Source organism: Staurois parvus, unplaced genomic scaffold (genome assembly GCF_062004578.1).
Source record: "Staurois parvus isolate SC_StPar_1 unplaced genomic scaffold, SC_StPar_1.0 ptg000548l, whole genome shotgun sequence".
Lineage (NCBI taxonomy): Eukaryota > Metazoa > Chordata > Amphibia > Anura > Ranidae > Staurois > Staurois parvus.
The window spans coordinates 12,154,368-12,181,209 of NW_028318344.1; the positions used below are offsets into that span (position 1 = coordinate 12,154,368).

General features: G+C 40.6%; 1 protein-coding gene across 4 annotated transcripts in view; it reads left to right on the plus strand.

Annotated features, from left to right (window-relative positions):
* Window positions 1-220: 220 nt before the first annotated feature.
* LOC149451185 (serine/threonine-protein phosphatase 6 regulatory subunit 1-like) overlaps window positions 221-26,842 on the plus strand; it is a 280,567-nt gene continuing 253,945 nt past the window's right edge. For 2 of the 4 annotated variants that reach the window (XM_089691024.1, XM_089691026.1), the window contains exon 1: window positions 221-483. The gene's annotated coding sequence lies outside the window, so the exon portion shown is untranslated. The remainder of the gene's footprint in view (window positions 484-26,842) is intronic. The other 2 variants (XM_089691023.1, XM_089691025.1) reach the window with 1 other exon arrangement.

The following is a 26,842-nucleotide window of genomic DNA, read 5'->3' on the forward strand; positions in this document are numbered from 1 at the left end:
ACTCTGCAGGTAATGGGCGGTAACTGAGTACGGCTCCTCCCTTCACTAGGATTCTCCAGCCGTGTGCTGATTGGCCAAGAGTACACAGTACACCGCCTCTCCCCGCCCCCCAAGGCTCGCCCCCTCCTCCCGCCCACTCACCCAGACCTCAGCACTCCGCGCCGCCCAAGAGTTTCAAGGCGCCCCAGACTCCTGTTGTCACGCCCACTGCGCGGCACGAACAGAGCGCCTCCCGCAGGTCGGTTGAGGCCGTGTCCACCGGAACCCCCCTTCGTCCCCTCCTCCCCTCGTGAGCGGAAGCGGAAGAATCAGCTCTTTCCGCTGTTGCCGTCCTTTCCAAAGATTGCTGTTTCCCCCTCCCCCCTACAGTGTGTGACAGCTGCGGGAGCCGGGACTGTACGCGCTAGCCGCCCCCTCAGAGGGACTGGAGGCCCGCCGGGACACCTCCTGTGTTTCCTGCTCCGTGAGCCCCAGACTAACACGGTAAGTGCCGCACCGGCCTGTCACCTCGCAGAACTTGGACGGGATGGTTAACCCGTGCGGCGCCAGCAGCGCTTCTCCTAGCAACACGTTACCCAGAGTTCCCCGTATGTGAGGGGGGGGGTACTCATCCCACTTGCCGTCACTCTGTCACTCCTTCCATCCGCGGTGTGCCCGGGCCGGGCTCGGCTCCTGTCTGCCTCACGGAGGAGCTTCTCCACTCCTCTCTATTGGGAGGCGATGACAGAACTCACAGGGGGGTCCGGCCTGGGAGGGGCTGTGGATGGAACTCTCCTGGGCAGAGTCTGGGGCTCATTTCCATCACAATCTGTGTCTCTGCGGAATAACTTTTTAATACATTTCAATGAATTGTATTTACTAAGTTTAGTTTGCATGCGTTTGTGTGTTTACATGCGGTCCAGCGGGGAAAACTGCGTCACGCCATGCATACAACTCCTACTACTGCCATGGGGTTTTCAGGCACAAATACGTTGTGTGACTTGTGAGCGATTTGGATGCAATTTCATCCCTAGTAGTCAAGGCGCTACTGCTGGAAGGGGAATTGGGGGTAAAAAAATAACCCCATGAAATCGCAAAAGAACCGCATGTACATGTGATTTGTGTGATTCCATTGATCTCTACAGGGAGACAGGAACCGTTTCCAAAATCGCTCTGCACTGAGTCTCATGGATGTGAACGGATACCATTGACAGGGCCCTCCTATCCCTCTTGTATTGATCTGTATTGTCTCCCGTTATAAAGCGCTGAGCACACTGTTGGCTCTATATAAATCCTGTATAATAATTGATAATGTGATTTCCATTGTCGTGCTCCAGCCGCATCTGATATCACACTAGTGTTAACCAGGCCTTTGCCCCAGATCACACTGAATACCACTTTGAAATCATGCAACCATGCGACTTCATGCACAGATGTCAAAGCAAGTCACCAGAAATCAGCAAAATTAGTTCAGGAACTACTCTGCAAATCAGTGCCACTCTGACATTAGAACAGATCCATTGCTGATCATGGGTTGCAACTTGTCATGCAATTTGACAAGTCGCATCGGTGTGAACCAGGGCTTTGGGCAGGTTCACACCATAGAAACACAGGCTGGATGCATTTCTACATGCACGTTTTTCTATTACAAAGACTTTTATTGCAGAATAGATAACATCAGAGAATCAGTCAACAACAGATGCACTGACAGAAATAAAACATACACAAGTTTTCTGATGAATAATACAGAGTATGTACTGATGGAAAGACGAAACAGTAAACTTCATACACAAGTGCCGTATATAAAAGAGGAAAACAAAACAATAAGTTGCAAAAATGGTAGACATTTAGAGACCAATGACGTAATAAACTAAAAGAAAAAGTTGTCACTATATCTGCATACAGAAGGCGGGAAAGATGGAAGATGAAGCCTCACTGAATGCATATTGATACTCTATATTCTGGGCTCCCGATGGAGTCTGGCAGATGAGTATCGTACCAGCAATACTATATCCAAGGCAGAAATCACAATCCGCACACATATATTAAAGACAGACTAAACAGAAGGAAAGAGAGGAACGAAGAGAAAGGAGACAAAAAAAAAACAAAGAAAAGGGCTCCAGGGGGACCGCAACAGGAAAAAAAAAAGAAAAATAAAATATGTAAATCTTATAACGACAAGAGGGACTGGTCGAATCTCGAGGGTTGGGCTATATCAAGCCAGGGACATCAGGTCTGCAGGAACTTTGTATGGGTGTCTAACATACATGCTTGATTTTGATGCATTCTGGTGCATTTTGGATGACTTCTGGTACATTTTTTTCCATTTTTGTTTTCTTCATCTTAAAGCGGAGCTCCAGTCTCTTATGAAAAAATAAGTCAGCATCTACAGAAACTGTAGCTGCTGACTTTAAACAAATCGCAACTCACATGTCCCAGGATCCAACAGTGTGCTCATCACCCTGTCCCCGACGCTGGCATCTTAAGTGACAGCTTCACAGCCAGGTGCCCACTGTGCATGTGCAAGTAGCTCTGTGCATTGTGAATGTCCCGTAGTCTTCTGGGACCTGTCACATGTCCCAGAAGACTGCAGGGGAGTACCTTCGCTTCCAATCGCCTAGGTGGTGGTAGAAGGCACCTGTCAAAATCAGGTACACCCCCTTTATGTTTCTGGGGCTGTGGCCTCACAGGTACTTTGGTTCATATATCTTTGATTTGGTGCAAGATATCTGAGGTGGCTGCGTCACTGGCGGGTACCCCGGTACGATTATCTATACAGACCTGTCTATTGGGGGCCCATATCACAGGGGTCTCTGATGCCATTATGAGATTGCTACATACTATATGTATTGCCACTTTATGGTCTATTGCCTTACATTGGAGGTCCAATGCTGTACCCTTGGCCTCCGTTTTACATAGAATTGACGCTGTAATGCTCATGGAATGCATTCGTTATACCCTGCAGGATAAGATGCACTTATTTGATAAAAAATGGGAGTCATGGAAGGATTACAGACATTTATTGCATGATTAACAACACTTGCAGTGAAAGCTGTCTGGCATATACTGTTGACAGATGTATCATTCAACCTACCTTATTATTTACGTATTTCATGTACTTGCAATCTACTCTCTTCTTTTTCTTCTCTTTCTTACATTAATATACTTTTCTGTATTGTATTTTTCAAAAGTTCCTTGTTTTTGCTGTAAATATAATTTGAAAATGTACTGTTGTTTTACAGTCTACTCTTGTACAATAAAACCGTTTGTAAACAAAAAAATCAGGTACACCCCCCCACACTCCCTAAAGGTGCCAATCCTTAACAAGGAGTGGGGGATGGGTCCTTAAAGTGGAACCTCCCCTTTTGGGTGGAGCTCCACTTTAAATAAGGACATGCTTTTTTTATGCGTTTTATCACATTCCAGTGCAGAAAAAAAATGCAGGATGCTGTACCTTTTTTTTTTTTTTCTGGAATGCACTGGAACTGACAGCACTGGTGAGAACTATGCTATTGGAAACCATTTACTCTACTCTCCATGTGTTTTTGATGTGGAAAACAATGCACTGGACCACACATGGTGTGAACTGGCCTGTAAAGTGGTTGTAAACCCTTCCATATACCCAGTGAAGTGACTGGCCTCAGGTGATACACAGAGATGAAACAAATCCTCCTATATAAGTTGTACCTGTCTATCTGTAGTATTCTCTATCCGTTCAAATTCCAGAATTTTATATAGCTTGTCTTAGCTGTCCAAAATTAGGGGGTGAAGAACTGAAATGTACACACTGCTGAGGTCAGTGAGGAGAGCTGATTGGAGGGAAGGGACACACCCCCTCACATAGCACACGGGAACAGAGCTGAGGCTGTCAATCACAGGCTGTGTGCTGGTGCTCTCTTTTTCCGTTTGCTGTGAGGAAAACTTGTCAGGTGTCTCATGCTGGTAGCAGAGCAACGAGGCAGCAGACAGAAATGACATTCAGTGCTCTGGACAGAGATAAGTACACACTAAAGAAGGATATGCTTTGTTCATATTTCATGTCTGAGTTTCACAACCACTTTAAAGCACATGAAAGCACTGCAGTGGTGTAAACTCGGCTCATTGGAATGCCTTCATTTTTCTTGCATATGCATTTAAAAGAACTTGACAACATCTGGTGTAAATGAGCCTTTATACATTGCTGCTGTTTAGTCACCACAGGTTGAGGTTAAAACCTGAAATTAAATATGCAGATCTATATATATCCTTCCTCGATTTAAATTGGTATTAAACCCAAAAAGAAAAAAAATGCAATATGCTGCAGCTTATATATCTTTAGGCATGGTGACTGCATTTGTTTTCATGATCCTGCCAGTAAAGCTGTACGTAGGTGACTCAATTTTATTGGATTAGCCAACGGACCGATCGAAAAGGAAAAAATGGATTCCCTCATCCACACAAGCAGGGTTTGTGGAGGGATTCCACTCCCTCCCTCACTGTACTATTGTATTCTGACAGCAAGGACTTCTCCACTGTCAGAATACACTGATCAGTGATACAGACACTGATTGATTGAAAGTTTTCCAACAGTACCATTTGACAGAAGTTATTAGTTCGACTTCTGTTCAGTGGGAACAGCCATAGATGAATCAAAATTCATCTGGTCACTGCTGAACTGGCCAACTTTCCATCCATCTATGGCCAGCTTAAAGGGGACCTAAAGACAGTCATACTCGCCTTTCATCCCCATTTCCCACTCGTCTTGTGTGTGTGCGCCAGTCTTCAGTTGTTTTCATTGGCTGACTTGAGATTGTCACTTCTGCGCAGGAGCCCGACATTCCTGCACATGGGTATCAGGCCAGCCAATGTGAGATGAGCTTTGAATGCCCAGTTCAGTTTACATGCCAGGGAATTTTGCATGTCTCTTCAATTTAAAAAAAAAACAAAAAAACTGCCTGCTTGCAGTGAATAACAGCAAAACTTTGTCTTTTAATTTTCAACTTCATTTAAAGCTAAACTCCAGGGAATTCAAAAATCTTTCCTTGGCGTAAGGCCGCACTGCATGGGTTAATGCTCACTAAGTCTAGGGGGTCAGAAAATGCACTTTTATTTACCCGATCCTCCTCTCGTCAGGCAAATCACTTACCCCATGCTCTGGCAGTGCACTGTCCTTCAGCGTCTTCATGACCAGCTGTGGTCCCTGCATTGGCCCCGATGATATTAAAGGTATCTAACTGCTAAAGTGCAGGGGAGAAGAGGCTACAGGGAATGGTCTAGCACAGTGGAGGATCAGACAAGTAAAACTGCTGTAACTGGTCCCCCCAGACATAAACCAGCAGTTAATCTTCACAGTGCTGGTGCTGCCTGGAGTTCAAATTTAGGGTCTCATTCACATGAACAGTTAGGCTCATACAGCATGGATAAGCAGCTTGTTTATGAGGCTGGAGCGGTGTGCTTTCAGACTGTTACTCTATGGGGATGCAGCAGCTGTATGGACAAGGGATGTGCATCTATTCTGTGGAATCAGATTCTGACTGCACAGAATTCTATTTTCTCTAAACTCAGCTAAACTGACTGCACCTAAATGCAGGTAAATGCTCATTGTTAACCACTTCCAGTCTGGACACTTTTACCCCCTTCCTGTCCAGGCCAATTTTCAGCTTTCAGTGCTATCACACTTTGAATGACAATTGCACAGTCATGCAACACTGTACCCATATGAATTTTTTAGCATTTTTTTGAGACAGATAACGCTTTATTTTAGTGGTATTTATGCACCACTGGGATTTTTTATGTTTTTTGCTATGTAAATGAAAAAGTCCAAAAATTTGGAAAAAAAGTTTCTTATAAAATTAAATAAATAGTATTTTATCAAATCTTGGCTAAAATGTATTCCGTTATCTTTTTAGTTAAAAAAACAAAAAAAAAACAAATTTAGTTTATAACCAAAGATTATAATTTTTAAACTTTTTTTTTTACTTTTAATTTTTTTTATATATATATATATTTTTTTACATACTTGTCTCCCTAGCAGTACAGTGTCACCATGGTGACATTGTACTACTTGAGGGGGTGATGATTTTTTTTTTACACTGATTGCTTTTACACCCATAAAGGCTGTAAAAGCAATCATTTCTCCTTCTCTCTATCTGCATTCTTGCAGCCATTGAGAACTACTGAGTGAGCTGTGATTGGTCACAGCTTGTCACATGGTACAAGGCTGTTGTGAATAGCCTTGTACCATGTGACCTCTGTGATCATTCACAGATTTCACACGTAGTAAGCAATGATGTCACAAGTGACATCTTGCTTACTACCTCTGCATGTGATCACTGATTGGCCAATCAGTGATCATATGATCAGGACCTCGTACAGAGGTCCCGTCCGACGATCAGTGTTTCACTGTGTTCGGAGGACACAGCGGGCAACGGATCGCGGTGCTGCGCGCGCTAGCAGGGTACGGGGAGGCTGTTTATAAACAGCCACCCGACCCCGCACTGCCACTGTCCAGCCGTTTATATACAACGGCCGGACGGGAGGTGGTTAATGGTACCACTGAAAAATGAATACATGCATTTATATGTGTTAAGAAATGCCACCTAAATGCATGTAATCGCAGGTTTGACATTGCCAGTGAATGAGGCTTTAGGCTGACCATACACTATACAATCTGGTAATACAATCTTTTTTTGCCATTTATGTCACATTGGGGAGGTTTCCCTTTGCTTTCTGTCCCATAGCCAGAACAGGAAGTGAGATGACATCCCTCCAAAACAAAGCAATCTCTGGTTGTCACCAGAACTAGTGTCTCCATTGGAAGATCTTCCCTCTATTACTGTTTTGAGGGCCACACAAAGTTTGGGATATTATTTTACTTTCAGGAGTAATGGTAAACTTAGGAAAGAGGTGAAAATCCCTAAGTGGGGTACAGACAGCGATAAAATCCTGACAGGTCTTCTAACCCCTTTCCACTCTGTCCAAAACAAAGTTTTGCCTTTAGTTATATTTGAACCATTATGCTGCCAGAGCTTATTAGTTCCCCAGCCATAACAAGACCTACCAGACAGTGGGAGGAGCCACAGCAGATAGCACGGAAATCATTCATTTGACTCAGCGAACAGTAGAATGCGTGCAACAGCTGGGAAGTGGAAAAGCTGTATCTTTTCTTTAGTCAGGCCACCAAAAAGGTACATAAAGCTTCTTTAACAGGTGAACTTTTGTAAAAAGTTTGACCCTTTGATGAAAGGGTCACTTTAAGGTGATTATAAATATGCATATGTGTGTGCAGGGCCCTGTAATTTTTTTCCCAACTTATGTTATTACAATAACATGATATTAATGTTTAAATGATAGGTATTCTTAAAATGGTTGGAAAGGTAGAAAGTTGTTTTTTTTAACTCTATACATTCTCTGCATTAGGTCTCATGCACACAGGACATTTTACAGCTGCTTTTAGGGGCATCAGGCATTTATTTTTCCTTGCTCTAAACTCCCCTGCATGTTAGACTGTGTGTCCATGCACACATAAACTTTTAGGCCTCGTTCACACCAGTGTGCCAAGATGTCATTTTTTTTTTCTGCACACGTTCTGCAAGGGCACAACAAAATCAGTTGTTCTCTATGTGCCCTGTTCACACCACAACACTAGGATCACGTGCAGCTTTTTCTATGCAGGAGTCTGCAACATGTATAAAACTAATTGAAGCGCGCAGGAAAACTGATGTAAACTGGTGCAAATGAAATCTGCGCATTAGTTTCCATCAGTTTTCATGCACGTATGGTGTGAATAAGCCCTTGGAGATGTTTAGAGGCAGGAAAAAAACCCACTGCCAATGCTATACTCTAGGCACGTGTAGCATTTCAGCATTAATTCATTTCAATGCCTAAAATAAAGTATTGTGGCCAATGTAATTAATGCCTAGACATTTGATGCGCCTAAACTCTACATGCTTTTGAAATCGTCAAACTTTTTTTTTTATTCCAAAACTCTGCTACCAGGAGGGACACTTCTAAGAGAGTTAAGAAAACATCCTGTGCTCCCCCCAGCCTCCTTTATACTTACCTGAGCCCGACCTCGATTCAGCACTGTGCCCAAAAGCAGGAGCTCTCTTTGTGCTCTCTCTCCTCACTGCACATCGAGGCAGCAGCTGTCACAATGTGCTTATCTCCCACTTACCTAGTCCATGGCAGCTTTCACTCTTCAACTCTTGGTTCAAAATGCAAAAAAAATGCTTTCTGAGCCCTTTCTTCCTGTATAATCGTGTGACACAGCTTGTGGACTGCCTTGCTGCATCACAGAATAGGGCATGTTTTACTTCTGTGGGCCAAACCTCCCTCATTACTGCTTCACCGCTTTTATTTCTACCCACTTTCTTCATTGTTCCTTAACTGCTTGACCTATGGATGGTTTTATTGCTTTTTATTCAAAACTGTGCTACTTTAACTGGCAATTACTCAGTCATTCAACACTGTACTAAAATTACATTTATATAATTTTTTCCACAAAAATGGCTGCTATTTGTTCACCACTGGGTTTATCTTTTATTATATAAATGAAAAAAGACAGAAAAGTTTGAAAAAAAAACCCTATTTCCATACTGTTATAAAACATATCCAGTAAAATCCAATTTCTTCATATATTTATGCCAAAATGTATTCTGCTACATGTCTTTGGTAAACCAAAAAATTGCAATAAGTGTATATTAGTTTGTGTGAAAGTTTTAGCATCTTCAAACTATGGTGTGTATGTATACTGGAATTTACACAGCTGTAGACGCTATACTATTAATGACGGTGATAGTGTGCAGGCAATCTGGCGCTAACAGACACAGGCTGGGAGGGACACTGGCACTAATGTCGCTAGTGGCACTAATATAGCAATCCGTGATGATCAGGGATGTTGAATTCCAATCTCCCGACTCCCGGGACATGCAGTTCCGGGCGCCAGGCAAGAAGTTTTTTTTTTTTTTTTATGCATTTAGCCCTGCTGTGGGCAAGTAGCAGGGTTTTAGAGCCAACGGTTGGCTCTCGTAAAAGCTGTCCAAGCTGCTCCAGAGAGGTGGGGTGGGTGTCCCCTCCCACTGCCTTCTGCAGGCTGTCTGGACATCTGGGTGGGACTGGATCAGTGGGAGGCAGGACTTTAAAAAAAAAAAAAAAAAATTTAGATTTCCTTTTTTAGATTTATTGTCATCTGATTACAGTTCTCTGCAGAATATATTTATATTCTGCAGAGAACTGTAGTCAGATGACTACAATATAAAATTTTATTAATTTCTATATCTTTTATTTTTAATTTTGTATTTTTTTAATTACTGTTGTCTAATATCTGCAGATTTTTTTGTATTAAATTATTTTTATTCATTTTATTTATTTTTTTTTAAATAAAATATATCTATTTTTTTTTAATTTGCATTTATTCTGATATTTTTATTTTCTATTTCTATTTGCATTTAATTTTGTTATCTGATTATCTGCAGATATATATTTTTATTTTTTAAATTTTATTTACATTTTTTATATATATTATTTTTGTTGGTAATATTATCCAAATATTATGTGCAGATTATATATTTATTTACTTTTTTTTTTTATTTGATTATTTGCATTTTTAATTTTTGTTATAATTCAGTTATTGTTATCTGCAGCCTTGTACTGTCCGAGTCCCATCCACTGGGAGGGGAGACAGAGCCTGTCCAATCCAGGAGACCCGAACAATCAGGCAGTGCTTCTGCTGGCTGATCATAGAGGCAGACAAAGACCAGCACCACTCTGTCCATCTCTATGATATAGGAAACGAAGCGATGAGCATACATCACTTTCCCGGATGGAAACGGCACCATTTTTAAAAATGGAAGACATTTGATCACACCAATCTTAGTGTGATCACATGCTTTTCATGGCAGAGGAGGGATATGGGGTCTTATTGACCCCAGATCTCTCCATAAAGAAAACCTATCACTGCCTCTTGCTGTCACGGGATGTTTACATTCCTCATAACAGCAATAAAAGCAATTAAAATAAAGCGACGGTGTCAAAATAAATAATTAAAAAAAAAAGTTAAAGCACCCCTGTCCCCCTGTGCTTGTGCGCAAAAATGAATGCATGCGTCAGTCCCGCATTCATGCAAACAGCGATTGTCATACACATGTGAGGTATCAACATGCACGTCAGATCAAGGGCAGTAATTCTAGCACCAGACCTCCTGTGTAAATCTGAAGTGGTAACCTGTAAAACTTTAAGTGTCACCCATGGATAGTAAAATTTATGCCATTTGTTGCCATTGCATGCGTGTGTGCAATTTTAAAGTGTAACATGTTTTGGTATCTGTTTACTTGGTGTAACATCAGCTTTTATATTTTATCAAAAAATGGGTCATGTATTGTTTTTTTTTTTTTTTTTTGCATTAAAATTCCAAAAAGTGTATTTAAAAAAAATATTGTGTTTGAAAAACTGCTGTGCAAATGCCGTGTGACATGAAAAAAAATTTCAAACCCCACCTATTTATGTCCTTTGCTTTAAAAAAAAATGTTTGGTAGTTCTAAGACATTTTCTAGCAAAAAATAAACAAGTTTAAGCCACCATACAGCCCCTTTCATTTTTACAAGCCCTAGATATTCTTAAAAAAAAAAAAAAAAAAATTATCCCTTTATTTTCCATTCTTAGAATTTTTTTATTATTTATCAGGAGAAGTGATTGTATTGAGGGACAAGTAGATTGGGACCTCAATTAAGTCCCTTGGACAAGTAGTTTAAGAAATTTCCACACCCCTGGATGATAGTGTACTAATGACACTGGCTGGGAAGGGGTTAACATCACAGGACAATGGAGGGGGTTAACTGTGTGCCTAATAAGTGTAATGTGTGCTGCTTTTACTCACAGATCAGGATGCTTTTTCTCCCTGAACTCAGATCTGATGAGGAAACAGCTAGATCTCTGTCTGTGTTTTGTGTGTTTGTAAACACAGACCCGTGTGCTGTGATTGGCCACAACCAAAATCATTTGTGAAATCTGCTGATAAACTTGTGCTGTGTCCAATCACAGCACAGGTCAACAAGGGGTGTGCTCCCAAAAATTAGGAAGTTCGGGTCTGTCTCGTTGCCTAGCTTTGCCGCCTGCTAGCAGTAAATATACTGTTAGTGGGTGGCAAGTGACTAATGGTGGCCATATACCGTGCAGTCTGATTGTACCTTTTTAGCTGGCAATGCTCTTGTATTCCAGCTCAGGGAGGGGGAGGGTTTAAGCTCACCAATTTCACTTTCAGTGCTCATTCACACAGCGCAGTGGAGGCACAAGTTTTTTGGAGCGTTTTTTCCTCAATATGCATAGGGCATACGCTTTGTTCGATAAACGTAGCAAAGTAGCTCATGGGGCAATTTGGTGCATATTGGTTTGCACACTTTTTATTGCACATTTGCTCGTTTTTGCACTCAACAAAATGCACGTTTGCGTCTGCATTTGAGGTGCCGTTAACAATTATTGGTACCAAAAGAACAACTAGATCATTTTAGGTGTATACACTATGCAATCTGATTGTACAATCTACTTTAGATTTACCAAAATTATATAATATGACAAACCTATCTAATCACTCTGTATCCAATCAGTCAGGCCCTTGCACTACATAGTTGATGGTAGATCTAAAGGAGAATGTGCAATCAAATTGTATAGTGTATGATGGGCTTTACAGATTTTTGGGGAGACACTTCTCTTGTTTTCGATACTACAACTGCCCCACGTAGGCAGTTATGTGATTGCTCAGCTCCTCCTCCACTCCTGCCAAATGAATGATCTATGCAAGATAAAAGTAAGGTACAGAACAATTGATCGCAGAGCAAGACACTGGCTGTGTATTTAGGGTCAATGGTGCTCACTGATCATGACTGCATGTAATGGGCAGCACACTGGCTAAATGGTTAGCACTTCTGCCTGGCAGTACTAGGGTCGTTGGTTCGAATCCCAGCCACGGCACTACTTGCCTGGAGTTTGCATGTTCTCCCTGTGCCTGCGTGGGTTTCCTCCCACACTCCAAAGACATGCTGGTAGGTTAATTAGATCCTGTCTAAATTGGCACGTGTATGTATGAATGTAAGTTTGGGACCTTAGATTGTACACCCCTTGAGGGTTAGGGACTGATGTGAATGTACAATATAAATATGTAAAGCACTGCGTAAATAGACCGTGCTATATAAGTACCTGAAATAAATAAAAATAAAATAAACTACAGAGGTGGGTGGGAGCAATCTCCTGGAAGGGGAGGACAGATGCAGGGTGTGTTGAGGTCAGCTGCTGAACCACTTCCTTAGTTCATGAATAGTATTTACATCCCAAATACCATGGAAGTAATAGAGTTTTCTATAGGAGACATGAGGCTGAGGTAAGGCTTCCTCTTGAGTATAAAAGAAAGCTTTTTCTTGTTCTGCAGCAGAAATACTTTAAAGGTAGATTTAGACTGAAGAACGATCAGCATTGGAAAGGCTTTTCAGAGGAGATGGTGCAATGCCTACTTACTGCTTGTCTTAACCAATTTATGCCAACAAATGCTGTGTAACTGTGTGCAATGCATGCGGTTGCAGGGCATTTGCGGTGCTTCCATGTTTGTTAGAATGGGTCATGACATGTTGGGTAGTTTTTGACGAGCGTATGACATTTCACGGTCATGTAATTAACCACCCCTGTCCGCTTCCATTTGCTGCCTAAAGGAGGGAGCACTAAAAATGTGGCTCACCACATTTTCACAGCCCACCAACTGTAAATACTGCCAAAAGCACAAATGCTTTGTAAAAACTTGCTGTGCGCTCTACATCATACAAGATGACGTCTATATGAACATGACCAAGACTTCAGCTGCACTTTAACCGCTTTCCAACTGCCCTATAGCAGAACTACTGCTACAGGGCGTCAGGGCTGCGCAAAATCATGTGTATATATGCGTGATTTTGTATTTCCAGGTAGGGGGCGCACGTACGCCCTACCCGTGCCGCTTCAGCTGTTTTTTCACCGGGTCCTGGCTGTTGATTCCCTGCCAGCGATTGCCGAGTATCTCTGATGGGGGAGAGGTCTGTGTAAACAATGCAGATCTCTCCCCTGTCAGCTCCAGCATGCTGCTTTGTATTGCTCTGCAAAGCACAGCAAAACACACATGGCACACAGTTAACCCTTTGAACACCCCAGATGTTAACCCCTTCCTGCCCAGTGTCATTAGTACAGTGTCAGTGCTTTTTATTAAAACTGATTACTATATTAGTGTTACTGGGGATTTCAGTGACTGTCAATTCCCCCCCAGTATCAGAATGCCTGCTGCAGTCCCACTATAAGTGGCTGATTGCCGCCATTACTAGTGTAATAAAAAATAAAAAATTCCAGTATATATACCGCCATTTGTAGACACTATAGCTTTCACGTAAACCAATTAATTTACGCATATTGGGATTTTTTGTTTAGGGAAGACATTTGATGAAATTTGATTTTTTTAAAAAAAAATTTTATTTTTTTTTTACTGGACATGTTTTATAGCAAAAAGTCAAAATATTGTTTTTTTTTTTTTTTTTTTTTTTTTTTTTATAGTTTTCATTCTCTGTGAAATCCATATAGAAAAGCACATAACAAAACAATGTTTTGTTTTCTTGATTGCATTTATTTCAGGCATTTATTATAGTTTTTAAACAAGTACTGTAAACAAATATAACACTTACTTTATTATTTACCCTGTTTCTAATGACACTTGGGGTGTACATATAAAAGATGTAAGGTTATTTGTACAGAAATATCTTGTCCCGCAGATTTTCCCCAAGAGCTGACTAGTGATAAAGGAACTCTCCTAGAACCCCCTAATTTCATTGTGGGAGTGGCGGGTGACTCTTGCAACAATTGGTGTCAAAGTTGCATCTACAGTCAGAGATTGCACCAATTTAATCAGCATGAGAGATGTCAGGAAAAAAACCTTTGCGGTCTAAAAACAAAAACATTAGAGCAAGTCCATAGCTTGCCATTGAACATATAGGCAAAGACTATGCCATCTGGAACAATGTGCTGCGGACTCAGGAATCAAAGAGTTGTTTGGCGCAAACTAAATACAGTGTTTCAATAGAAGGACCTCATACCAAGTGTGAAGCAAGTGTTATGGTTTGGATTTGCCTTGCTGCTTTAGGCCCTGGGCAGCTTGAAGTTAGTCAACTATGAATTCTGCATCATATCAGAGCATACTTTACGAGAATGTGGGGCCCCCGGTTCAAAAATTAAACCAAAAATTTAACTTTGAACACAATACAAAGCACACTAACATCCTCCAAGGAATGGCAAAAAACAAATTATGGGCTGACCTAGTCAAAGCACTGATTTGAATTCCATTAAAATGTGGCATGTGAAATTGGTAACTCTTGTAAGGAAACACCCAACCATCTTGTAATTGAAAGAATTTAGCATTTTCACCAAAGTTGATTTCAGAGACTGGACAGTTATATAAATCACCTTCAAAAAGTTTTCTGCTTAATGGAATGATTGAAAGGGCAAATTTCCATTTGTTTTTAGATGTTTTTATTTAGGTTTATCTGTAGGCACTGTTTGAATGATGATCACATCTTTGCCTGTACATACTGTATACGTTATATTCAGTGATTTCCATTGTAGTGTACTTACATTTTTTTGTGTGATTGTGTGTATGTCTAGTGTGTTTTAGACTAGTAAGAATTTTGTCTAGAGAACTACAATGTGCTCTTTTGGAACGTGTCAATAGAATGAGTAATACAACTGTATTGCACAAATGCTGTAATGCTTCTACTGTGTACAGAAGTATTATTTGAAGGTGATATTTTAATACCAGTCCACCCTGTTTACATAATACTTTATACTAGTCAGTCCGGACAAAACATTTGTTACCCTGGAGTTTTTTCGTTTGCTTATTCTTCCTGGTATAACGTCAGTCTGTAGACTGGGGCTGGATTAATCACAACTGACTTTGTCCCTTTGTTCATTACATTGTGTTATACTTGTTTATTACGTGTCTTAAACCGTCAAATAATGCAGCACTTTCTATATTTATTGTACATTCACATCAATCCCTTTGCTCAAGAAGCTTACAATCTAAGATCCCTAACTCACATTCTTACAGTGAGGAACAGACGTATTTGAACACCCTGCGATTTTGCAAGTTCTCCCACTTAGAAATCATGGAGGGGTCTGAAATTCACATTGTAGGTGCATTCCCACTCTGACAGAATTTTAAAAAAAATTCAGGAAATCACATTGTATGATTTTTAAAGAATGTATTTGTCTTGTACTGCTGAACATAAGTATTTGAACCCCTGAGAAAATCAGTGTTAATATTTGGTACAGAAGCCTTTGTTTGCAATTACAGAGGTCAAACGTTTCCTGTAGTTCTTGACCAGGTTTGCACACACTGCAACAGGGATTTGGTCCCACTCTTCCACACAGATCTCCTCTAGATCTGTCAGGTTTCGGGGCTGTCACTGAGCAACACGGACTTTCAGCTCCCTCCAAAGATGTTCTATTGGATTTAGGTCTGGAGACTGGCTAGGCCACTCCAGAACCTTGATATGCTTCTTACAGAGCCACTCCTTGGTTATCCTGTCTGTGTGCTTCGGGTCGTTGTCATGTTGGAAGACCCAGCCATGACCCATCTTCAATGCTCTGACTGAGGGAAGGAGGTTGTTGTTCAAAATCAAATGGCCCCATTCATCCTCTCCTTAATACAGTGCAGTCGTCCTGTCCCTTTCGCAGAAAAGCACCCTCAAAGCATGTTGTTACCACCCCCATGCTTCACAGTAGGGTTGGTGTTCTTGGGATGCAACTCATCCTTCTTTTTCCTCCAAACACGACGAGTGAAGTTTAGACCAAAAAGTTCTACTTTGGTCTCATCTGACCACATGACTTTCTCCCATGCCTCCTCTGGATCATCCAGATGGTCATTGGCAAACTTCAGACGGGCCTGGACATGTGATGACTTGAGCAGGGGAACCTTCAGTGCAATACATGATTTGAAACCATGACGGCGTAGTGTTCTACCGACAGTGACCTTTTAAACTGTGGTCCCAGCTCTCTTCTTGTCATTGACCAGCTCCTCCCTTGTAGTTCTGGGCTGATTCCTCACCTTTCTTATCAGTGATACCGCACGAGGTGAGATCTTGCATGGGGTCCCAGTCCGAGGGAGACTGACAGTCATCTTTAGCCTCTTCCATTTTCTAACAATTGCTCCAACAGTTGATCTATTTTCACCAAGCTGCTTAGCAATTGCCCCGTAGCCCTTTCCAGCCTTGTGCAGGTCCACAATTTTGTCTCTGGTGTCTTTTGACAGCTCTTTGGTCTTGCCCATGGTAGTAGTTGGCATCTGACTGACTGTGGGGTGGACAAGTGTCTTTAGAGAGCTCAGACAGGTGCTACTAAGTTAGATTGAGTGGAGTAGAGGTGGACTTTTTACAGGCACAGTAACAGGTCTTTGAGAGCCAGAATTCTTGCTGTTTCTTAGGTGTTCAAATACTTATGTTCAGCAGTGCAAGACAAATACATTCTTTAAAAATCATGCAATGTGATTTCCTGAAATTTTTTTTAAATTCTGTCTCTCAGAGTGGGAATGCACCTACAATGTGAATTTCAGACCCCTCCATGATTTCTAAGTGGGAGAACTTGCAAAATTGCAGGGTGTTCAAATACTTCTGTTCCTCACTGTACATGTTTGTCATAAAGTTTTACATTTTGCTCCATACTGGTGAGGACTAATAACATAAAGAGCTCTACAACAAAGAAAACACCTAGCTGTATTCTAGGTCCATGGAAGTAAATTAGTGAATAGTTACATTTAAAGCCTTGTACACAGGATGAGAATATCAGACAAATGATCGTCCTTTTTTTTTCTTTTTGCATGCTAGTGTCATATCAAAAAGGAATAGGTTACTAAAGTTACGAAAATTCTCGTCAGATTAAATACAACTTCCTGTGATGACATAATATTCTTTCATTTCCGAGCATGCGCGGTCTTGGTCGCTCGTTTTTTTTATTTTATTTTTTATGGACGAATACTGTGTGTGCTGATTAAACTAAAATCGTTTGGTTTTCATGCTTGTTCTTTCAGATAATTTTGCATGAACTGTTGTGATCGGCTCTGGAAAGCTGTGATCAAAATATTGCACGATCGCTCTGAAAGCGGTATTTTGTTCCCAATTTTTCTCACTGAGTGTACTAGGCTTAAGGGCTAATTCCCACGGAACATTATTATTATAAACTATTTATAAAGCACCAATAGTTCGCTCAGCGCTGTACATTACAAAGGGGGACAGAACATGTGACAGAACAATACCAATACAATGCAAAACATGAGGGGATCGAGGGCCCTGCTCTTTCAAGCTTACAATCTAGGAAATAGACAGCTGTTTTCTCTCTGGCAGCTGTCAGTTGTGGCTGCAATAGGGGGGGCAGTGTGTATCAGCGCATCACACTGTTCCCCCTTTTTTTTTTCACTGAACTTTATTTGAACTGTACAGATTATACTTTTGTCGCTGTACAGTGACATGAGATCAGCGGGCTGCGATAAAATGCAGCATTGTTTGCATTTTATCGCAGCTCGTGGCTGCGTTAGTGTGATCGGGACACACAAAAAACAACTGTTTTCTGTGTCCTTGTGGTGATTGGCTTTCTACAATGCAGTAAAATTCTGGTCACCCTCAAGGACATAAATATGTAGTGTATGAGTCTTCTAGACATCTATTTAGTATATATCTAGTTAGGTAGGCCTTCGCACTACATACATAAAACCTTTAAAATTTGCTATGATTCACATTTAAACCAAGTGATTTTTTTTTTTCTATGCTTCATTGAGCTTCTGCCAGAAAGGACAATTAAGTACTGCTTTCGATTCCCCACCACACTGGAATGGTGCCTTATTACAGACACCAGTTCTGGTGTTGCGCTTCCGCCATTTACAAAGTGCAGCCACAGTAACAGGGCACAGGCGCAACTCTGGAAATGGTTTCTGTAATAGACACCTTTTCGATGTGGCTTGGAGTTTTAAAGGGTAACTCCGCTTTCATGGGAAAAAAAAATAGCACATAAAAAAACAAATATATAGTATATGTAATATATGTATAATTGTGGCAAAAGTCATATTGTAATTGAATGTTTTTACAAATACTCTTTCCTTTTCAATCTACATCACTCTAATTTTGTTTAAAATGCGATATGGCTACCTAGAGGTGTTCTTTATACAGGTGCTATACAGAACACCCCCAGAAATGTAATTTCCTGCTTGTGTGATTGGCTTACTGATATTCCCAGAAGTATGCAATAAGATACAAGTCAGATTTTTTACATCCCTTGCAACAAAATGTCAGTATTGGTGAGATACTTTTAAGGGGAAATCACGTTTAAGTCACGTTTTAAAATCGCGCAATTTGTGTGTGATTTCAGGTGCAGTTTCTGAAGGTTTGTAAAGATTTTCAATGATGTATTTAAATTTCCATTATATACTGTATATGTGAAATTGCAAAAAACTGCAGAAAAAGTAATGCGAGAACTAATTTAGAAATCGTGCTGTAGCCAATGACATGTTAAGACACTGACATTCATATTCATCAGGTGCTATTTCAATTCGCAAATCGCTACTGAAATCGCACTGGTATGACCGGGCACTAAAGGGATGCAGACCCTTCAATTTTCCTCGTTAGAGCCCTGCAGGTGCAGCAGCTAATTGATCATTTTGAAACCTGTTCACTTTGCACATGGACACAGACAAACAGCGATGTCTTCAGAATAGCAAAAGGTAGGAATTTGGAGCAAAGTTTGTTATAATATTTTAAAATACACAGATTACCTAGGGAGGAATGTTTTTTTTTTTTTTTTTTTTCTTTTCTCAACAAAAGTGGAGTTACTCTTTAAATACCACTTCCGTTGTAATTTTTGTCAGCAGGTCATTGGAACTTAGAGAAAAAGATTTTAAAAGATTACTTCTAAGTTAAACATCAGTTACAGCAAATATGGAGCTCCCATTCACAGCTGGTGTCATGGTGTGTTACTTTCATGCACCTTTTTCATTTATATGAACTTGCTGTCAGTGCTCCAGAATGTCCATAAATTCAGACAGGCACCATCATTTTTCTTTTTTTTTTTTTTTTTTATTAATTTAAATGTGTAAGACGGCCTTCGTCTTCCACCACTCCACAAGCCATGCCCTTTGGCATGTTTCGCCCCATCCATCGGGAATTAGTCATAGAGGTAATAGGCAGAGGCTGGACAGAAGGACTTATGCATCACTGGCCATGAAGATGAGAAGATAAACGTGCCAGTAATCAGGGTAATGAAGTGAATGAATAAGGCCTCCTTCATACGGGTGTTCCGTATGTCTGTTTTTCATCTGTCTGTTTATGGATGAAAAACTGGCACCCGTGCATTTCTATGGACTAGCGGATGTAAACGAATGATCATCTGTTTACATACGTTAATGTCTGTATACATTAATGTCCGTTTTTTTTTTTTTTTTTTTTTTTTTTAACAGAAGAAAACTCTATTTTTTTTCCATAAAAAACAAATGTAAATGGACAAAAACGGATGTAAACTGATGAAAAACGGATGTAAACTGATGAAAAACGGATGTAAACTGATCCGTTTTTGCTTGGAAAAAAAAGTGACTGAACTGATGAGAGAAACGGACCGTCCATGTGAAAAGGGCCTAAGAAATGGGGAAATAGAGTTTGAACCTGAAAGAAACTGACAATATGTGAGAGGAAGATAACGGGGGGGGGGGGGGGGGGGGAGAACATTAAGAGATGCGATAAATACTGCAAAATAGTGTAAATGCAAAGTGAAAAATATAAATAAAGATTAAAAAGTGAGAACATTTTTGTGTGCGTCTACATCTTTAATATGGGGACGTTTCTTTCTGACAGAATTTTCACTCTTAATCCACCACCTTTATTAGAAGATGTTCACCTGATGTGCATTCAATTTGTGGTTATTTATATAATTGATTCCAATTATGATGTATGTATATATTGGTCTAAGTAGCATTTTGTATTTCAATATGTGTTCTTAACTGAAGAAGGCGTTGACATAATAGCCCGAAACTGTTTGAACACTATGATGTATGGCTTTGTCCATTTTTTCTTTTTTTTTTTTGGATCACCCTTTTGTATGGTGATTTTTGAACAATAAAAGTTTCTGTGCAGCAATCCAATTTTCTTTTTTCTATATATGGCCTTTGGGAGGGCCTGATTGCTGTGCACTGTGAACGATCATCATTGTGCACTCCACCCACATAACTGATATATAGAGAGAGAGAGAAGTGTATAGTGTATGTTTTTGTTGAAAGATGTGTGAAAAAAGGGTGAAAAAGTATGTGAAAATAAAGAATTTAAAATAAATAAAAATAGGATAACAAATTATTTTTACTCAAATGTAAAAGACAAACAAAAATAGTTGTAAATGATTGTTAATGGAGTTACAGTCTCCAATAAACACATTTAGCAGCCTTATTATCCTGTTCAAAGAACATCTTCCTTTCCCAAGGATGGGAGGAAAAAATAATCCTGAAAAATGTCTAAAGAAAAGGACGGTAGGTACCAAAAATGGGCAGAACTTATCTTGTCATCTGATTCCATTCTACCATACTACTTCTTGTGTGTATAAATGTGGGTGATGAAGAGGATTTTACCATAGTGAAGTCTTAAGTGTGTTAAACAATGTTCTACTATGCAAAAGATGAAAAAATGGTCAGCAGGAAGATTTAAACCTACTATTATTATTGTTGGCAAATAAAAAGGCACCCAATAATGGCTTCAATCAAAACACATGTATGAGGTGATGACTAAAAAGTCTTGCTTAAAAATCCACTCAGTAAGATCCAGACTGAGGTCAGAGAGTTTGGAAAATAAAAATGAGAAATTGCAGGTATACAGCTGAATCTTTTACTTTTTCATATATTACGGAAAATCAGTGTAGAGAGCAGGTAAGACAAAAAAAGCCAAACGCAGCAGTTGTAAAAACATCCAGTGTGCATGAGGACTAACACTTGTTTTGCATACATTGGTGGGAAGTGGTGCAAATAACAGGTACTGAAATTTGGCAGGTTCATCAGGAAACAGGCAAATTTCAGTCTGTGTACCCCTGTCTGTTCAACAAGATGCCAGCTTCTGTTGAATGGTAATGCTGGAAAACTAGCATTCGATCAGCGCATGCAGCTGCAGTGTGTTTATGGGAGGAGGGGCATAAACTATGCTGGTACCCTGCTTAAACATGGCCATACATTGAGTTTTTCGTGTGCTTTGCTAATTGTGCCCAATTTCTGTTGATGTTGGAAAAAATTATTGAGCGCATTAAGGGCTCGTTCACACTTGACTGTTTTTCCAACTCTTGCAAATGCACCTATAGCGTTTGACAAGTGTTTGGTCCGGCGTTTGCAAAGCATTTTTAACGCTCTGCAAACGCCGCATGCGCGCTTTAGCGGTGGTTGCTAGGCATTTACCAAGCGTTAAAAACGCCCCACAAATGCCTGTAATGAAGTTTGAATGGTGTTAACGCTCCACAAACACCCCGCAACCGCACTGCAAACGCCGGCCGGGCTTTTGCGGAGCGACACCATAGACTTGAATAGGAGGCTTCAACTCCTCCTGACTCGACCAGAGGCGTCCGTTTTGACGCGACGCTAACACTCCCGTTTGAACAGCACCATGTGCTGTAATGTGCAGAATTTTCCTAGGTGTTTAGGAAACAGTAAAAACGCTTCCTAAACGCCTGTCTGCCGCTTGCTAACAAGGCTAGTGTGAACGTAGCCTAAAGATCACAGTTGTTCACCTTAAAGTTGGCTGGAGAATGCTGAGCTTGCTTAGACCATCATGACATTGCAGTCTAGGAGTCTGGTAAGTGGCCTTATTACTTCTTTGGTGAGGGCACACTGGATTTACTATTACAGACAGAAGACCTATGTCATTGCACATCTATGATTATTTTGTGTGACTGTTTTACCCATCGGACTTTCTCTACATTTGTTTTATTTCCTGTGTCACAGTTTTAAATATTTGATACACAAATGAAATATAGTTTTTTTGTGAGCACTATTTATGGTATGACAATTTCATCTTAAAGGGATAGAATTTAAGACATTGAGGCAGCGCAGTACAGTTTGTTTTACTATTGAAGTTGCTACACTGGTAACTGGGTGTTGGCGAGTGCTGCTGTCTTTTTATGAAATTGAGTTTGTGTACTTTAAGTGCAGGTTTTTTTTTTATTATGGATTGAAATTCGTCCAATTCAGCAGGAACTGGCCGAATTTCTTTCATGTAGGGGCACTGTGTTTGTACAGAAGTTGATCTACTGAGTGGCTTCTGTACAACCAGCCTGTCAGGTTTTTGCCGAATAATCAGTGGTACCGGCTGGCAACACTGATCATTGTCTTCTGCTGGTAGGGAAGTCTCCCTGTTGTCAGAATACAAATGTACAGCAGGAGTGATTCCCTTGTCCACTTCAGATGTGCTGATGGGGAATCTTATTGTTTGTGTTTTTTTTTTTTTTTTTTTTTTAATTACTGTTCAACCTGCTGGTTGAATGAAAACTGATTAGGGTGAGTGTTACTAAACCCAGGACCCTGTATGCACTATATCTGGTCTGCCACAGTACGCTGAACATAGAGATACAATTATTTTACTAAATATAAACTGCTAAATACCTTTTCTCATCAGCAATATGTGGCAATCTTGTGACTTCTATCAGTGTCTGGCCGAGCACTGGTTAAAGCTTGTAGGAGTTTTCATTCTCTTCTGAGCCTGCATGACCTCTGACCCTCTGTTTGGACAGTGCTGATTTGCCCTGTGCTGATCATATGCGTCCTCCCAAAGAAAAAAAAACACTTAGCCATACACACCAAACAGAGCATGTGCAGAGTGCCTCCTAGGGCTCTGTACTATCAGCAAGTAGATTGGGGGTCTGTGGAAGAAGGGGAAGATCAGAGAATTCAGGATCAAACAGCCTTTTTACACGAACTGCGGAGGATTAACCCCTTAGGTTCCACAGTGAGTATAACAAGCATGTTTTACTGCACATAAAGACTGATTTTTACTGTTACGGCTTTAGTAACACTTTAAGGCTGTCTCTATACCAGCCTACTGAAAACAATGCACTTTTTATGTAGCATAAGATCTTATCTTGATGTCTAAACGAAACCTTTACTATATAGAGAAGTTTGTAACTGCCTATGTATTGCATCATTTAACAGAACAAACATTCAGGTTACGAAGTCAGTTCAGAGTCAGACTACTTGGCTATATACTTCTATGTCAGAGACATAGTATTTAAGTATTTAAGCCTTTGGGTTTAGCAAGACAACAGGCAACTAGCAATTTTAGACGCAGAGGTAAGCAGTGGCATCCTTCCTTCATCCTAAAAAATCCTAAACTGAGGAATAAGTATTTGCAGTGAAGCCTTTGGTGATGAACCAATACATTTGTAAGTGTAATGTAAACCTCAGTGAACTTCTCTTCTTTGCTCTACTTTGGCCTGTTAAATGTACCATTGTACATATTTTATCTGTTTGATAAAAAAAAAAATATTACATTGTCAGGGCTTTACAAGTTTGCTTGTAATAGCTTTGCAATCTAGAAATCAGCAGATAGTTTTGTTAGTGGGGATTGTCAGCGCCCAGGACTTCACTCAATGCGATTTGCCACGCGAAAATCACGGCAAGACCGCACCACGCTTTAGGCACTATTGAAAATTCTGGCATCTGAAACTGCTGCATTTTGCAGTCAGCGATTCTGCTGTGATGCCTAAACGCCCAGGTGTAAATGGAGCCACCCTGGTTCACACATGTGATTCTGGATTTGTTTTGAAACTCAGATTCACATGACAGGCTAGAAATTGTGTTCCTATTAAGGTGGTTTGCACAGATTCGATCCACATCCATTGTGTCTTGAATGTCATTATGAAAAGGGTCCTGTGTGTTCTAGACTTGCAAGTGATAGAGTAGAGTGGCATGCGGAGATAAGTGTTCACATAGGAGTGCTGTCTATAAGGGGCGCCTTTTCACATTGAAGTCTATAGGGCAGCGCAGTGTGTGAACCTGGGCACCAGGGCACAATTTCTAGTCACTATGGCGACCTTGCGCCTGGGATTTGTTTATCTCTACATTACAGTACGTAATGATCCTGTGTCCTCTTCCCTATATCACTTATAGAGCTGCTGCGGAAAAATGCTGAACCCCTTGGCAAAAAAGAGTGCAGCGCTCTGGTGAATTTGAATAAATACAACATAAAGTGTTACAAATATAAATTTACTGTATTTACCAAAAATAACTTTTCCTAAAGTGCAGAATGGTGATATACACATTCTCAGTGCAATATAATAAATCACAAATACACACAGCTTCAAATCAACCATTATAAAGTGCAATGCTATAAAAATCTCAATCCTCATACCAACATAAAGTGCATTATGCGAAGTCCACAACAAATTGTGCTCTTGAAATGCAATATACAGCAAGGTCCTCACAATACAAAATATATGTGTAATCTGAACTTTACTCCAAGTGATTTGTGTGGAGTGTGGCACAGATCACTTGGAGTGTGATTTTTTTTTTTTTGCCTGTCTTGATTTATCAAACTGGGTTGATGTACCATAAATCCCATGCGTGCACACAGGAGTTAATTTACCCTGCCCTAGCCGATCAAGATAGCTATTAATTAGCAGTTGATAAATTGAGATGTTCGCACTTGCAAGATAAACATCTCTGTGCACACCAAAACGAGAATGACCTGTCATTTATTGTTAACTTTAGGGCTCCATGCACACGGGGCGTTTTAATTATGCTGGTAATGTTAGCTGTGTGAAGTCATGTTAAAAACGTGCGTTTTAGTGGTTTTTGCATTAGCGTTTTTTCGCGTTTGCATTTTTTAATGGTTTTTGATTAAAAAAAAAAAATTTTAGCTCAAAAACCTCCACAACGCAGTTTTGCCACGTTTTTCAGCATTAGATTATTTTTACAGCTAAAAAACTCCTCTAGAAACCCACTACCGCATTTTTCGGACTATAAGGCGCACCGGATTATAAGACGCAGTATTAGTGAACGGATCTATTTTCATATATAAGACGCACCGGATTATAAGGCGCATAAAGCGAAACAAAATAGTCGGATAAGTCAGACTTTATTCAAATCATTAACAATACCTGTCAATATTACACAATAGATCCAGTCAGACCACAATATTACACAATATTAAAGCGAAACAAAATAGCCGGATAGGTCAGATATTACACAAAAGAGTATGCTCACTTTTTCAATCATTCCTATTCTACGAATCCATCAAATTCCTCGTCTTCGGTGTCGGAATTTAACAGTTGGGCGATAGCTGCATCAAGCAAGCCCGGATCCCTCTCGTCATCATCCGATTCAGTCTCATTGCTGTTGCTTGGCTGTTCATTGATGATTCCGGCCTTCGTGAAAGCTCGGACGACAGTTGAAACCGATACCTTAGCCCAGGCATCGACGATCCATTGGCAGATAGTGGCATAACTAGCCCGGCGTTGCCTGCCTGTGTTGGTAAATGTGTGCTCACCTTCTGTCATCCATTGCTCCCATGCGGCTCGCAATTTAGCCTTGAACGCCCTGTTGACACCAATATCTAGTGGTTGGAGTTCTTTGGTCAATCCTCCAGGAATGATGGCAAGCTCCGAATTGGTTTTCTTCACTTGGCTTTTGACAGTGTCAGTGAGATGAGCGCACATAGTCGTAGATCAATAAGGCCGGAGACTTGTGGAAGAAGCCATCTGGTCTCCTGACGTAAACTTCTCTCAGCCACTCACTCATTTTCTCCTCGTCCATCCAGCCTTTTGGATTGACCTTGACGATGATCCCAAGAGGAAACGTTTCCTTTGGCAAAGTCTTCCTCTTAAAAATGACCATGGGTGGTAGTTTCTGGCCATTAGCCTGGCAACCGAGAACTACAGTGAAGGATGATTTCTCATTCCCTGTGGTGCGTATAGATACAGTAGACGTCCCTGTTTTTTCTACAGTACGGTTCGCGGGGATGTCAAAGGTGAGAGGGATCTCGTCCATGTTTGTGATGTGGTCTGACTGGATCTTCTTTTCGATGATCTTGTCCTTGCAGTAAGTGCGGAAGATGGCCATCCTTTCTTCATAATCCTTTGGCAGTTGCTGCGAAGTGGTAGTTCTTGTGCGGATGGAGAGATGACGCCTTTTCATAAAACGGAAGCACCAAGAAGGACCTCCTTGAAATTCGTTGATCTTCATATCTCGTGCCATCGCTGTTGCCTTAAGTCGAATGGAGACTGTAGAGACGCTTCTACCTGCTGTTCTATGTTCAATAATCCACTGCTCAATTTTGTCCTCTAATTGTGGCCATCTTGCCTTGTTCCCTCGGAAACTCTTCTTCGTCTTCTTTACTTGACGCAGGTCATCTGCTTGTTTCCTCCACTTCCGTACCATTGATTCATTAATGTTGAATTTTTTCGCTGCTGCTCTATTCCCATGTTGTACTGCTTGGCTGATGGCCTTGAGTTTGAAATCCGCGTCGTAAGCATGTCTCTTAACAGGTGCCATTTTGGGGTCCTTAATTACCGGATTTGGAAGCACAGTACATATCAGGAAATGTAGTTTTCGAATAAGCAAGGGGAGTGGCTTCGTCGCTTACCAAAGTCATAATAAAACATTTTGACAGATTCTTCAGCACAGTGTGAACATACACTGTTCATACATAAGGCGCATCGGAATATAAGGCGCATTGCCGATTTTTGTACAAATATAGATATTTTATGTGCGCCTTATAGTCCGAAAAATACGGTAGTTCTGTGTTTTTTTTTTTTTTCCCCAGCCAAAAAACGCTGATTACAGTCTGTGTGCGCATGGACACATAGATTAACATGCTGGGGAGTTTAC